Raw genomic sequence first — 11,526 nt, forward strand, 5'->3', positions numbered from 1 at the left:
TCAGGGAAAAAACAAAAGAGTAGAAAATAAATATGGAGATTTCCAGAAAAAAGGAAGCAATGGAACAGATTACAGATGTAATAGACCAAAAACAATTAGTAAGAAGGGGAGTTAAACACAATTATATAAATTACATTAATTGTAAATAGACTAAGCATGTATAGTAAAGGCAAACATTCTCAGAATGAATGAAAATTAAAAAACAGATAAAATCTATTTACCAATGAGTCTTTTTAAATCTAAATATGTTGATAAAGGAGGTGTGTAAACACTAAGCATAAAACTCAGCTATGTTAACATTAAAGCAAATAATCTTCAAGGCATGGGATATTATCAGAGATGAACATGATTACATAATAATGAATGTGTAAATTCACAAACATATAATAGTAATAAAAGAATATGAAGCCAATAAAGTAACTTGAAAAAAATGAAGCAAAAACTGACAAGTCTAAAGAAAAAAATAAAATAATCCTCCATAAGAACTAAATAATTTAAAAAATTATACCAGTGATAAAAAAAGAAAAACAAATGACTTAAGATATAGAAGACTTGAATAACACTATCAAATTAATCTAACAGACTTTTAAAGAAGACAAAAAACTTCAACACATCCTTATATTGTGTGTATGGAATTTTCACCAGATAATCAATTTGCTGGACAATTCAACAAGTCTTAATACATCTCAAAGGAGTGAAAAGATACAAAATATATTCTATAACAAAGTGGGATAAAATTATAAATTAATGACAATAAGATAGCTAGACAATACGATACCTATACATATTTTAAAGTTAGGCAACACAATATATAAGTCAAGAATTAACCAATCACAAGTAACTGACATTATTCTTAACTAAAGGATAATTAAAGCACAGCATATTTGATATATGGAATAAAGCTAAATAATATGTAAAATAAAATATGTTGCTTTCCAAGATGAAAATAGAAAATAATAAAGATTTACAATACATTTTCTTTTTTTTTTTTTTTTTTTTTTGAGACGGAGTCTCGCGCTGTGTCACCCAGGCTGGAGTGCAGTGGCGCGATCTCGGCTCACTGCAAGCTCCGCCTCCCAGGTTCACGCCATTCTCCTGCCTCAGCCTCCGAGTAGCTGGGACTACAGGTGCCCGCCACCACGCCCGGCTAGTTTTTTGTATTTTTAGTAGAGACGGGGTTTCACCATGTTAGCCAGGATGGTCTCGATCTCCTGACCTCGTGATCCACCCGCCTCGGCCTCCCAAAGTGCTGGGATTACAGGCTTGAGCCACCGCGCCCGGCCTACAATACATTTTCTAAGATTCTACCATAAAAAACTATATAGGGCAAACAAACAAAAACAAAATCTGGATTGTTCATTTCACTTAAAGTAAATAGATGAAGAATAACAGTACAAATTTATGAGAGAGAAGATGGACAGTCTCAGAGCCAAACTTTCTTTCTATGAAAGGATTAATAAAATCAATAGCTGCATAGCAATAGTGTTTAAGAAATAGAGAATACACAAATCTCCAATGCTGGGGTGTGGTGGGGGAGGAATATCCTATAGATCCTATAGACATTAAATGTATTAAAAAATTTTAAAGAATAAAAGAATACTATAAACAACTCTAAATGATAATAATTTAAAAATGAATAATGTATGTAAAATACAATATGTCAAAACAGAAATAAAAATAGAAAATATGAAAAGTATTGTATTTTTTAAAGCAAATGTGTATGTACTTAAAAATTATCGCAAAGATATATCAATACCAATATATTTCACATGAGATTACCATATAATATTTAAAGATTTTATACCGGTCTGTATAAATTTTTTTAAGTAAAGGTGTTGATAACATTATTAAAATTATTTGCTGAGCTCAGTAAGTTTGACTTACCAAACCTTGACAAAAATGTTACAAGGAAATAAAATTACAAAATATTATTCCTCATAAATATGGGGAAAATTTTTAAAGAACAATTGCAAATTTAAATTTATCAATATATAAAAGGGTCATATAAGTTAACTGCAGTTGCTATAACATTTGAAAATTAATCGTTTATTTACTATGTTAAGAAACTCAAGGAAAATAAATATATAATTATCTTTATAGATGTATAGATAACATTTGGCAGAATGTAACATTGCAAAAGAAAACAAAACTCACAATCAATTAGAAATAGAACTCCCCCAGAATTTCAAAGAAAGTTTACTAAAAGCCTAGAATTAATGCAATATTTAATGATAAAATATTACGTACTTTCACACTAACTTCACGACAAGTAAAAATCAAAAACAACAGATGTCTGCCTTCAGTACTCCTACTCAACATTAAACCAGGCAGGCTACCCAGAGTAACAGGGCAATAAATAAAAGAAAAAACTGCAACAATTAGAAAGACCAAAAAATTATTTATTCAAATGCATCATTATTCTAAACATGAACAAATCTTAAATTGTTTACAAAAAAAGTGGTACTATGAAATAAATTTTGCAAGGTAGCAAAATAAATACTTAATATAATTTTTTTATAATGGAAGAATAAAGTATGAAAAATATCCATTTTAACAAATTGATTACATAAGAATGAAGTAAAAATTGGGTAAGATCTTTACATTTAAATCACACACTACTTCCCAAAGAGACTGAAGATAACCTAAATAAATGAAAAAAACAATGGATTTGAAGACCTAATATTGGCCATTGTATAGAGAAGATTACCGAAGTGGACAGTTGCAACTCATTTCCAGGCTATTCCTAATAGATATCAGTGAAGGAAAACCCTCTCTGTGGGCAGGACAATGAGACTTGCAAATGAAATGCAGCAATAGGTTCATGCTCATGGAGTTCACTGGCCTTCTCATGCTCCTCATCATTCTGAAACAGCTGACTTGATAGAATGGTGGTACAGCCTTGCAAAGACTAACTTACACTGCTGTGTAAGTGGTGATACCTTGCAGGGTGGGAAAAAGTGATCCAAGAGTTTGTATATGACCCAAATCAGCACCCAATCTATAATGCCGTTTACTTTCCCTCAAATCCAGGATTTACAGGTTCAGTCAAGGGCGAAAAGGGGAGTGCCATTAGCCCTAGATATTCACTTGCAAAATTCTTCTTAGTTTCAAAGAAAAAGAAATATTCCACCAAGAGACACAACAATAATTATATTGAACTAGAAGTTAATACTGCCACCATGCCACTTCGTGTTTCCCATGCCTCTGAATCAACAAAGAAGTGAGTTACTGTACTGACTGGGTGATTTATACTGAATTGCCAGTGGGAGATAATGCCCCTACTACACAGTGGAGGTAAGAAAGAGTATGTCTGGGATATAGGGGATGCCTTAGGATATTTCTTAGTCCTACCATGTCTTATGATTAAAGTCAATGAAAACCTGTAACAACGTAGTTCAGGCAGGACAATACCAGTGGTCCAGACTCCTCAGCAATGAATATTTGGGTCACCTCACCAAGCAAAGAACCATGACCAGTTGCTTCCTAAGGGCAAAGGAAATATGAAATTGATAGTATATTTTACCTCAATTAAAAATTGAATTTCAAGTTTTATGGATCAAAGGCAATCATATTTATATGTTCAAGATATTTTAGTTCAATATTCTACATAAAATCAGCAGTGAATTGTTGTTATCCTCCTACCTCTGAACCTAACTCACTGATCTCTTTTAACACTCCCTGACTTTCCATCCACTCCCTTCCTGGAACTTGCTGTTTTTGGGAAATGTCATCACACCTCACTTTAGGGCCATTACTCCTTTTCTATTTGTCTGGAAAGCTCTAGATTAATTCTCATAGCTCTATCAAGCTTCCACTCCAATTTCACTTAATCATCCCAATTTTACACTGTAATTGGCCCTCATCCCCAGGTATCAGATGATTCACTTTAGTCTGCTTTACTTTTTCTTTCTTCCTTAAGCTCTAAGCAGTCTCAAAAGCAGTTGTAATTCCATTCTGTTCCCATTGGTGGCTGTGAGGCAACTGGCTTCACCATAATTATGGTCTGTTGGTTTTTATGGCTACTACAGGGCTAGACAGGGTGATATGGGAATAGAACAAATTAAAACATCATGAAGCTGTCTGTTCTTACCAAGATTCAGCCATTTTTTTGTGTGTATGTTTTAATAAACACTCCCTGAATGGCTGCAAACCTTTGACAAATTTTCTAGAGTTCTGAAGAAGTTAATTCTAATATTTTATTTTGTCAGTTTTAGTATTGCTTTTGTAAAATAATTTCCAGAGGTCCTTACTCTACCATTTACCCTAATGATTCATGAAAATTATTTTTTAATTGTTTTACTTCCCCCCTTTTATTTTATTTATTCATGTGATTGACCTTTATGTCTTTTTTAAAAAAAATAATTTAAGCTGTTAATATTTTTTTCAGATAAAGTTTTTCTTTTAAAAAAATTTTGTGTTCCTGGTGGCAAGAATCAAGACTGACAAAAAACTTCAGCCAATAATGTATTTCAAAGGGAATAAACATGAACTAGGAAGACGGTCAAAATTTCACAGCTCTAAAAAAACCTTTGTACGTCAGCTTATGATAATCACCCTTACAAGGTAGTATGCCTTGATAGATGTTTAGTAGGTCTACTTGACATTTATGCAAATGTAATGAAAGCAAGTGTTAGTATTTTACTTTTATCTATTTCTGTTTAGATAAAATGATCAAACTGGATAATTATAGATATAAACACTGTATTAAGCATGTTTGTGAATACATGTACACCAGGCATGGAAGCCAGGGGAAAAGAGACTTTGATAAATATGCCTTTTTAGAATTTTATCAATAAAGACTAGATTTGTTTGTACAGTCTTAAAAAGAAAAAGCCAGCTTTCTGAGAAAAGAGTAAAATGACAAAATTACCGTATATTTAATATTCTGTATATTTTAATACTTCAGCCAATGTCTGTTTCCTAATTCCCTAATAAATATTTTACTCCCCTCCCACAAATAGGCTATAAATTTGAGTACAATTAAAGACTATGGGCATATTAAATTACAGTCATGACCACACTGACAACAGCAATTGTATGTAACATAGCTTATGAATTAGTTTGCCTCGGATAAGTCTTGTTCCTAGTTTGCACTTGACATCTTCAGTTAGTTCATAATTTTATCACCCTTCATGTTTACAAATACATACAATTTGTTTTTCATAGGAGAACAGTGTTACATAGTTTCTAATATAAATATAGAGAAAAAATTTACCCACACTCCTTTGATATCTAATATCTGCTCACCTCTGCAGTCTCTTCTTATGTCACTCTGAACTTATTCACCCTAGTCATTGGCAACTTTTGTTAGCTTTATGTAAATACTTTCTGATATCAGCTTTTTTCTCTGTAAGAAAGACCATTCCATCTATGCACTGTCCAGTGTCTACTCATCTATCAGATTATTTGAAATATTATTTCCTCTTCACTGCCCAATTGTCACGCAGTCTAAATTATCAGTTTCATTTTAAATATTCTCATAATCTCTGCTCTTTCCTTTATAAAACACTTTATTTTTGATCCCTGTTATCAAGAAATTTGGCAATCCTGATATTCCCTCAATAAACAAGCCTTTTACTTCATTCCATTGTTAAAGCGATGTCAGTTACTTAGGGTACCAGTAATAGAACAGAAATATATTTACTTAAAAGCAGTTAGGCATTTAATTTTTCTACATTACATTAGTATAAACATCACAACTATCTATCTATCTATCTATCTATCTATCTATCTATCTATCTATCTATCTATAATCTATCTCTCTATCTGCATCTAGATATCTATACATATATACACACATTTATGGCATTACATATATTTATTTCACACATACCAATATATATTATTGTTTTATTTTTTTCTCTTTCTCCAAAACTAGCAGTTTATCCATTGAGCTAATGATTAACAGTATGTAATCTAAATTTTAATAGAAAATTGATAATCACATTTTGAAGGGTTTTTTTTATTTGTTCAGAAGAAACACTTAAGTAAATGATATCTGTCAACAAACAACTGTTGGCATGTAACTAAAGTTTTAAAATTATATGGATAAAACAATAATCATGATAGCATTTAAAAATCACACTTTAGCATCTGAGGGTAAGGTTTAAAATTTCTGCAAAGTTTAAAACCATATCTTCTTTAATAAAAGCTGTTCCTCCTCCTTCTTAGTCACATTTATCTGATCAAGAAAAACAAGTGATTTTAAAGCAATATATTGTGCTTTTAGAGATACTATGTAAAGAAAAATGTCATTTGAAACTTTATAAGATTTAGTATATATAGATATGCTACAGCATATAACAATTAATAGACATATTCATATTCAAAGTTAAACTAGAGTTTAATAAAACTACTGTTTACATTAAAGTAGATCAAATATTCTCAAGTTGGTGGTGCGGGGATCTCAAGAACATTTCAGTTGTTTGAAATTGCCTTTTTTCTTTCAGTGAACAAAACACAAAAATGACAATGTGATTAGGCACTGGTTTTAAAGCTGATGAAATGTATGCATACATATTTTTATAAAATTTCTCAGCTTTAATTCTTAATATGGTAAATATTGATAGATGTCGACCCTATCAACAAAAGCCCTTTTTGCTCCACAATAATTTATTTACAGAGTAAAGTGACTTGGAGACTAAAAAGTTTGAAAACCATTTGTTTAAAATACTGTATATGTGTAAGTTCATATTTGTATTAAGTGAAAGATATATGTAAGGTTGTTTCCTTAAAATTGACTTGCTTTTTAACTTTAATTTTACTTGAAACAATAAAAATATTTCAATTATAATTAGTGATGACAAAAGTTTTTAAATGATCTTGGTCTTCCTCAAGAAGAGAAGAAAATCAATTAGAAAATTTCATACATAAAGAAATATTCATTCTTATTTTGCAGAAAAAAATTCTAATCACAAATAGGTAAACTACATAATAAGCCCTGGAAGTATATGCTTAGGTACGTATATATTTTTAAATGGTGAAATTAATGAATTGCAAGGAAAAATAAGTTTATCATAATTTCAATAATTATGTATAAAATGGCTCAGATGTAATCGTGTATGTCATTCATTAGAGATCCAGTATTTTTGTAAAAGCTATGCTAAATTAAAATGGAATACCCAGTGGATATCATTTAAAAAGCAACTGAAGTTTTATTCTAAACAGTAGTAATTGATCCTACAGCGAGATTTATTCTGTAATCATGGAAGTCAATGGCATTTACAACTAGAATAAATTAAGGTAAATGAAGAGGAAAATTGTATTCTGCGTAACATTTAGTTCATTATAGGCTTAAACAACTATGTCAATCCATGTTCATCAATAGAAGTTATGGTGCTTGCAGACATAATTGAATGAAAATATTATCTCCAAGAAACAGCCAATGTTACACAAGCATAGAAATCATTATTGTTTTAACTGCTCTTCTTTTCAAGTTCTTACTAAAACGGATCAAAAATGTGAGCGATTTGTAAAGCTTTTGCATACTCTTTCTTTTGAATTTTAATATAAAGAGAGAAATTAAAATAGTGCTTTAGAGCTACAGGGGAACTTGTTCCTTTAAGATTGTTGTTTTCTTTTTAGAAATTATATTATTCTTATTTCTACTAGTTGGATTAATTAGAATCTCCATGCTTAATTCAAGAGCTTGAACAAGATTAATTCAAGAACTTCTTGAAGAAACTATACAACTGAGATTTATAGATTGTAATTCTGAATGCAAGAGTATTATTTACTAATAGGTGAACATTATGTTTACCCGGAGTTAATAACAGTAACAGTACTAGCAGAAATAGTCAATTATCTGAAAGGTCTCCCATAAATGAAGCAGAATTCCACTCCCATCTACTTTATGAGAATGAGAGAATCTGTTCTTTAAGGCAAAGCATGATGAGATAATAAGCACTGAACTGGGCATTACTCCATCATTAAATTATGATTGTGTGTATATATATATATTCATATATATGTGTGTATATGTGACATATATATATATTCTGTCTTTTTTTTTTTCAAGTAAATTACAACTTACATTAAAGGCAGATTCTTTATTGGCTGAATGTGCTGCACTAGATATTTAAAATAACACAAACATTCATAGTTGTAGTTTTTAAATTTAGCTCATAGTTGAGTTAGATACAACAGCATGCTTAGGAAAGACAATATTCTGTGTATTTCTTAACAGCTTTATCAAGCACATTTGTAAAAGATTAAACTTTCATTTCCAGTTACTATGATTTCCCCCATACATCAAATGAACCAACACTTTTATTTATTTTAAATAAGGGAAACTGTACATGGCTACACTGTGCTCTAAAAATACTTGCATTGATGAGGACATTAATTTTAGCTTTTAAAAAAGGAGACTTTAAAATAACCTTAGAAAATTTTGAAAACCTTGACAAGCCGACTACAAATAGAGAATTCCTCAGTTTTCAGATGCAACGGTATGATGGAGTTGGGCGGGCAGCTGATTTGGGAGAGAAGTCACGGTGACCTGAACCTATTCCAGTAAAGCCAGTCAGCAGTGAATGTGGGGCAAGTGCACGCGGCTGGTCTACAGCTCCCACTGCCTGGTGACCAAAGAGCATCCTGAAGTTTCAGAGAAGAGACTGTGTGTGAGCAGCATTCTTCCAGCTACTGAGCAAGATCCTTCACCGGATAAGAGGTGGCAGAGAGAAAGTAACCTGCTGAAGGAGGGGGCAACGGCAGGCAGGGACTTGGCCGTCCACACGGAGCCTGCTCTTTCCTTTAGGGGACCCTGAAGTCTGCGGCTGCCCCTCCAATACCTGTGAGTGTAACACAGTGACCGGCACTCACACTGCATCACAGATAACATACAGGGCCTCAGGGACTGCAACACGTGGATGTGAAGTGACACACATCAAATTAAGAGTGAGTGAGAATGATAAAAGCTAGTGCTTAGCCTTGTTATTTTCCTGGACTTCCTTTATTTGGCAAGTATTTATGTTTTCATCATGGTTGAAGAAGCTGCTTGGAAACAGGTGAGCTGCAAGTGCATGCTACTCCTGAACTTGTTCAGGAGCTCTTCCAGTAACTTTTTATCTGCTCCACTGGAAAGCTGGGGCAGGGCTTCCAAGGCCTGCTTAAAACTTGACTTGCTTTCAGGTGTCAGGTAAACAGCCACAGTGTCCCTTAAAGCACAGATTTCAAGTCTTGCCTGTAGAGCTCCATTTTTGCTGAAGGATGAAACACATCGCATCAGTCGACTGAGCTCTTCAGAAACTGCTTCTGTCACCTTGAACAGTACCTGAGGGGCCAGTTCTTTGGAAATAGTGAACACCTCTGCATGCGCGGCAATTATATTCACCAGTGCTTCTTTTAAATAGTTTCTGACACCTGTTGGAAGCAGGCAGTCTTTACAATCAAAATATCCTGCACAAATTCCAGGTTCTAAGTAGCTAACGGCGGGATCTGCTTTCAACTCGATGTAATTATCAAAGAGTCTTTGATCTAGTTCTTTCAATGAGGCCATGCTAACCTGTGTTATTTTTTCTATTCCCCGGAAGTTGTGCTTTTCAAAATGTTCTGCGATATTTAGGAAGGTGTGACGTTCTAGATAGCAGTAATTACTTAGGACTATCAAAAGGCGCTGTTCAGAGGTCAAGCTGAAGTCTTAATGGATACTTCCAAACAAATCAGGGGAAGAAACATCAACAGAGAGATGTGTAGTATCTATATCTGCATCAGGCTTGATGCTCAACTGTTCCAGACAGTGTGTAAAAACCTGCATTATATTAATGCTTAGTTGGCAAACCTCCTCCTGTGTTTTAGGTTGTTGAAAGACCACTGGCCTCTCCCGGCTTACACTCCAGAACCCCCTTCAGTGACTGCAGAGAACACACGATGCACTGTTCAAACTGACATGGTAGAGAAGTCAGTCTTTCATTATCAACAATCCAGTCTTCTTTTTCAGCCAATCTCTTTATTTCTTCCGCCGTGTGCTGCAATGTGACCATTACGCAACGTACTCGGAGATCCAAAATGAGATCCTGGATGGTCTGTAACAGGTCATTAGGAATTTCAAGGGCAGTCAATGATTCATGAGTAAATCTTACGGTCTGGATGGCGTGAGCGAGCCACTCTCCGGAGAGCTCGCACTTCACCTCCCAGCCTCGGTACTGCTTTGCTTCCCCATCCCGGATGCTGAGGGGCACATATATTCTGTCTTTACTAGGTGGCTTTGTACATCTGAGTGGTGAGTTAGTATTCGAAAGTATATTGGGAGTTTTCCTGCCTATCCACCCATATTCCCTTTTCATTTAAAGAACATACTCCTCTCATTTTTTCTTTTGATTTCTAGAAGTTAAATCTGATTCTTTATTAGATGTGTTTGATCATCCTTTATAGGCTCCCATTCCATGTGAATGCATTTAAGCATGTCTGTTTCTGCACTGTATGTAATGAGTCTTCCTGGCAAAAGAGACCAGGCTGAGTAAGACTGAGAGTGGAAAAACAAGTATTGTTTCTTCTAGGCCTTCTAAGCTGACAGAGCAGAGGCATGTATGTGTGTATAATAACCTATGAATAGAAACATATCTATAAATATTTCTGTATGTAAACCTTTTTACCTATATTAATCTGAACATTCCATACTGGTTTCTTCAGCTCTAATTCATTAAGGCATTGATAATTATAGCCTTTTCAATTTGCTCAAGTCTAACCTCCAATTCCAACAGTGAGAAACCTAATTCTCTCTATCTGGCATCCATTTCCATACTTGCTTAATTTCAGTAGGCATATATAGTGCTTTCAAAACTGCTCAGCTTTGCCCTTATGAAAAACAACTTTATCATGAATGGGTGCTGTGGCTCATGCCTGTAATCCCAGCTTTTGGGAGGCCAAGGAGGGCGGATCATGAGGTCAGGAGATCGAGACCACCCTGGCCAACATGGTGAAACCCCATCTCTACTAAAAAACCAAAACAAACAAATAAACAAAAAATTAGCCAGACAGGGTGGAACGCCCCTGTAGTCCCAGCTACGCAGGAGGCTGAGGTAGGAGAATCGCTTGAACCCGGCAGGAAGAGGTTGCAGTGATCCGAGATCTAGCCACTGCACTCCAGCCTGGGTGACACAGCAAGACTCTGTCTCAAAAAAAAAGAAAGAAAGAAAGAAAGAAAGAAAGAAAGAAAGAAAGAAAGAAAGAAAGAAAGAAAGAAAGAAAGAAAGAAAGAAAGAAAGAAAAGAAACTTTATCAAGTAGAATGCTCTCACTTATAAATGAGAATATGCAGCATTTGGTTTTCTATTTCCATGTTAATTTTTATGATTTCTTTTCCTCTATATTCTTTGTTTAAATTTTTCTTTCATTTTGTATGATAAAAGTTTAAATTATTGGTATCTTACCTTTATTTTTTTCTAAAATATGCACCTAAGACTACAAATTTGACCCTGCGTAATGCATTTGCTACACTAACAAAAATTGGTAAGTTAATTTTTATTTTTATCTACTTTGATTTATTTTCTGTGAGACTTTTTTATCCCATGTGTTATTTAGATGTGTG

The 11,526-nt window shown here is 33.7% G+C and overlaps 1 pseudogene across 1 annotated transcript; it reads right to left on the bottom strand.

The window, feature by feature from the left end:
* Positions 1 to 8,934: 8,934 nt before the first annotated feature.
* On the bottom strand, positions 8,935 to 10,283 carry LOC693484 (exocyst complex component 2 pseudogene; annotated as a pseudogene). Its single transcript, XR_009705.5, has one exon. The product of XR_009705.5 is annotated as an exocyst complex component 2 pseudogene (transcript).
* Positions 10,284 to 11,526: the final 1,243 nt, after the last annotated feature.

The sequence above is a fragment of the Macaca mulatta genome, chromosome 3 (assembly GCF_049350105.2).
Source record: "Macaca mulatta isolate MMU2019108-1 chromosome 3, T2T-MMU8v2.0, whole genome shotgun sequence".
Classification (NCBI taxonomy): Eukaryota; Metazoa; Chordata; class Mammalia; order Primates; family Cercopithecidae; genus Macaca; species Macaca mulatta.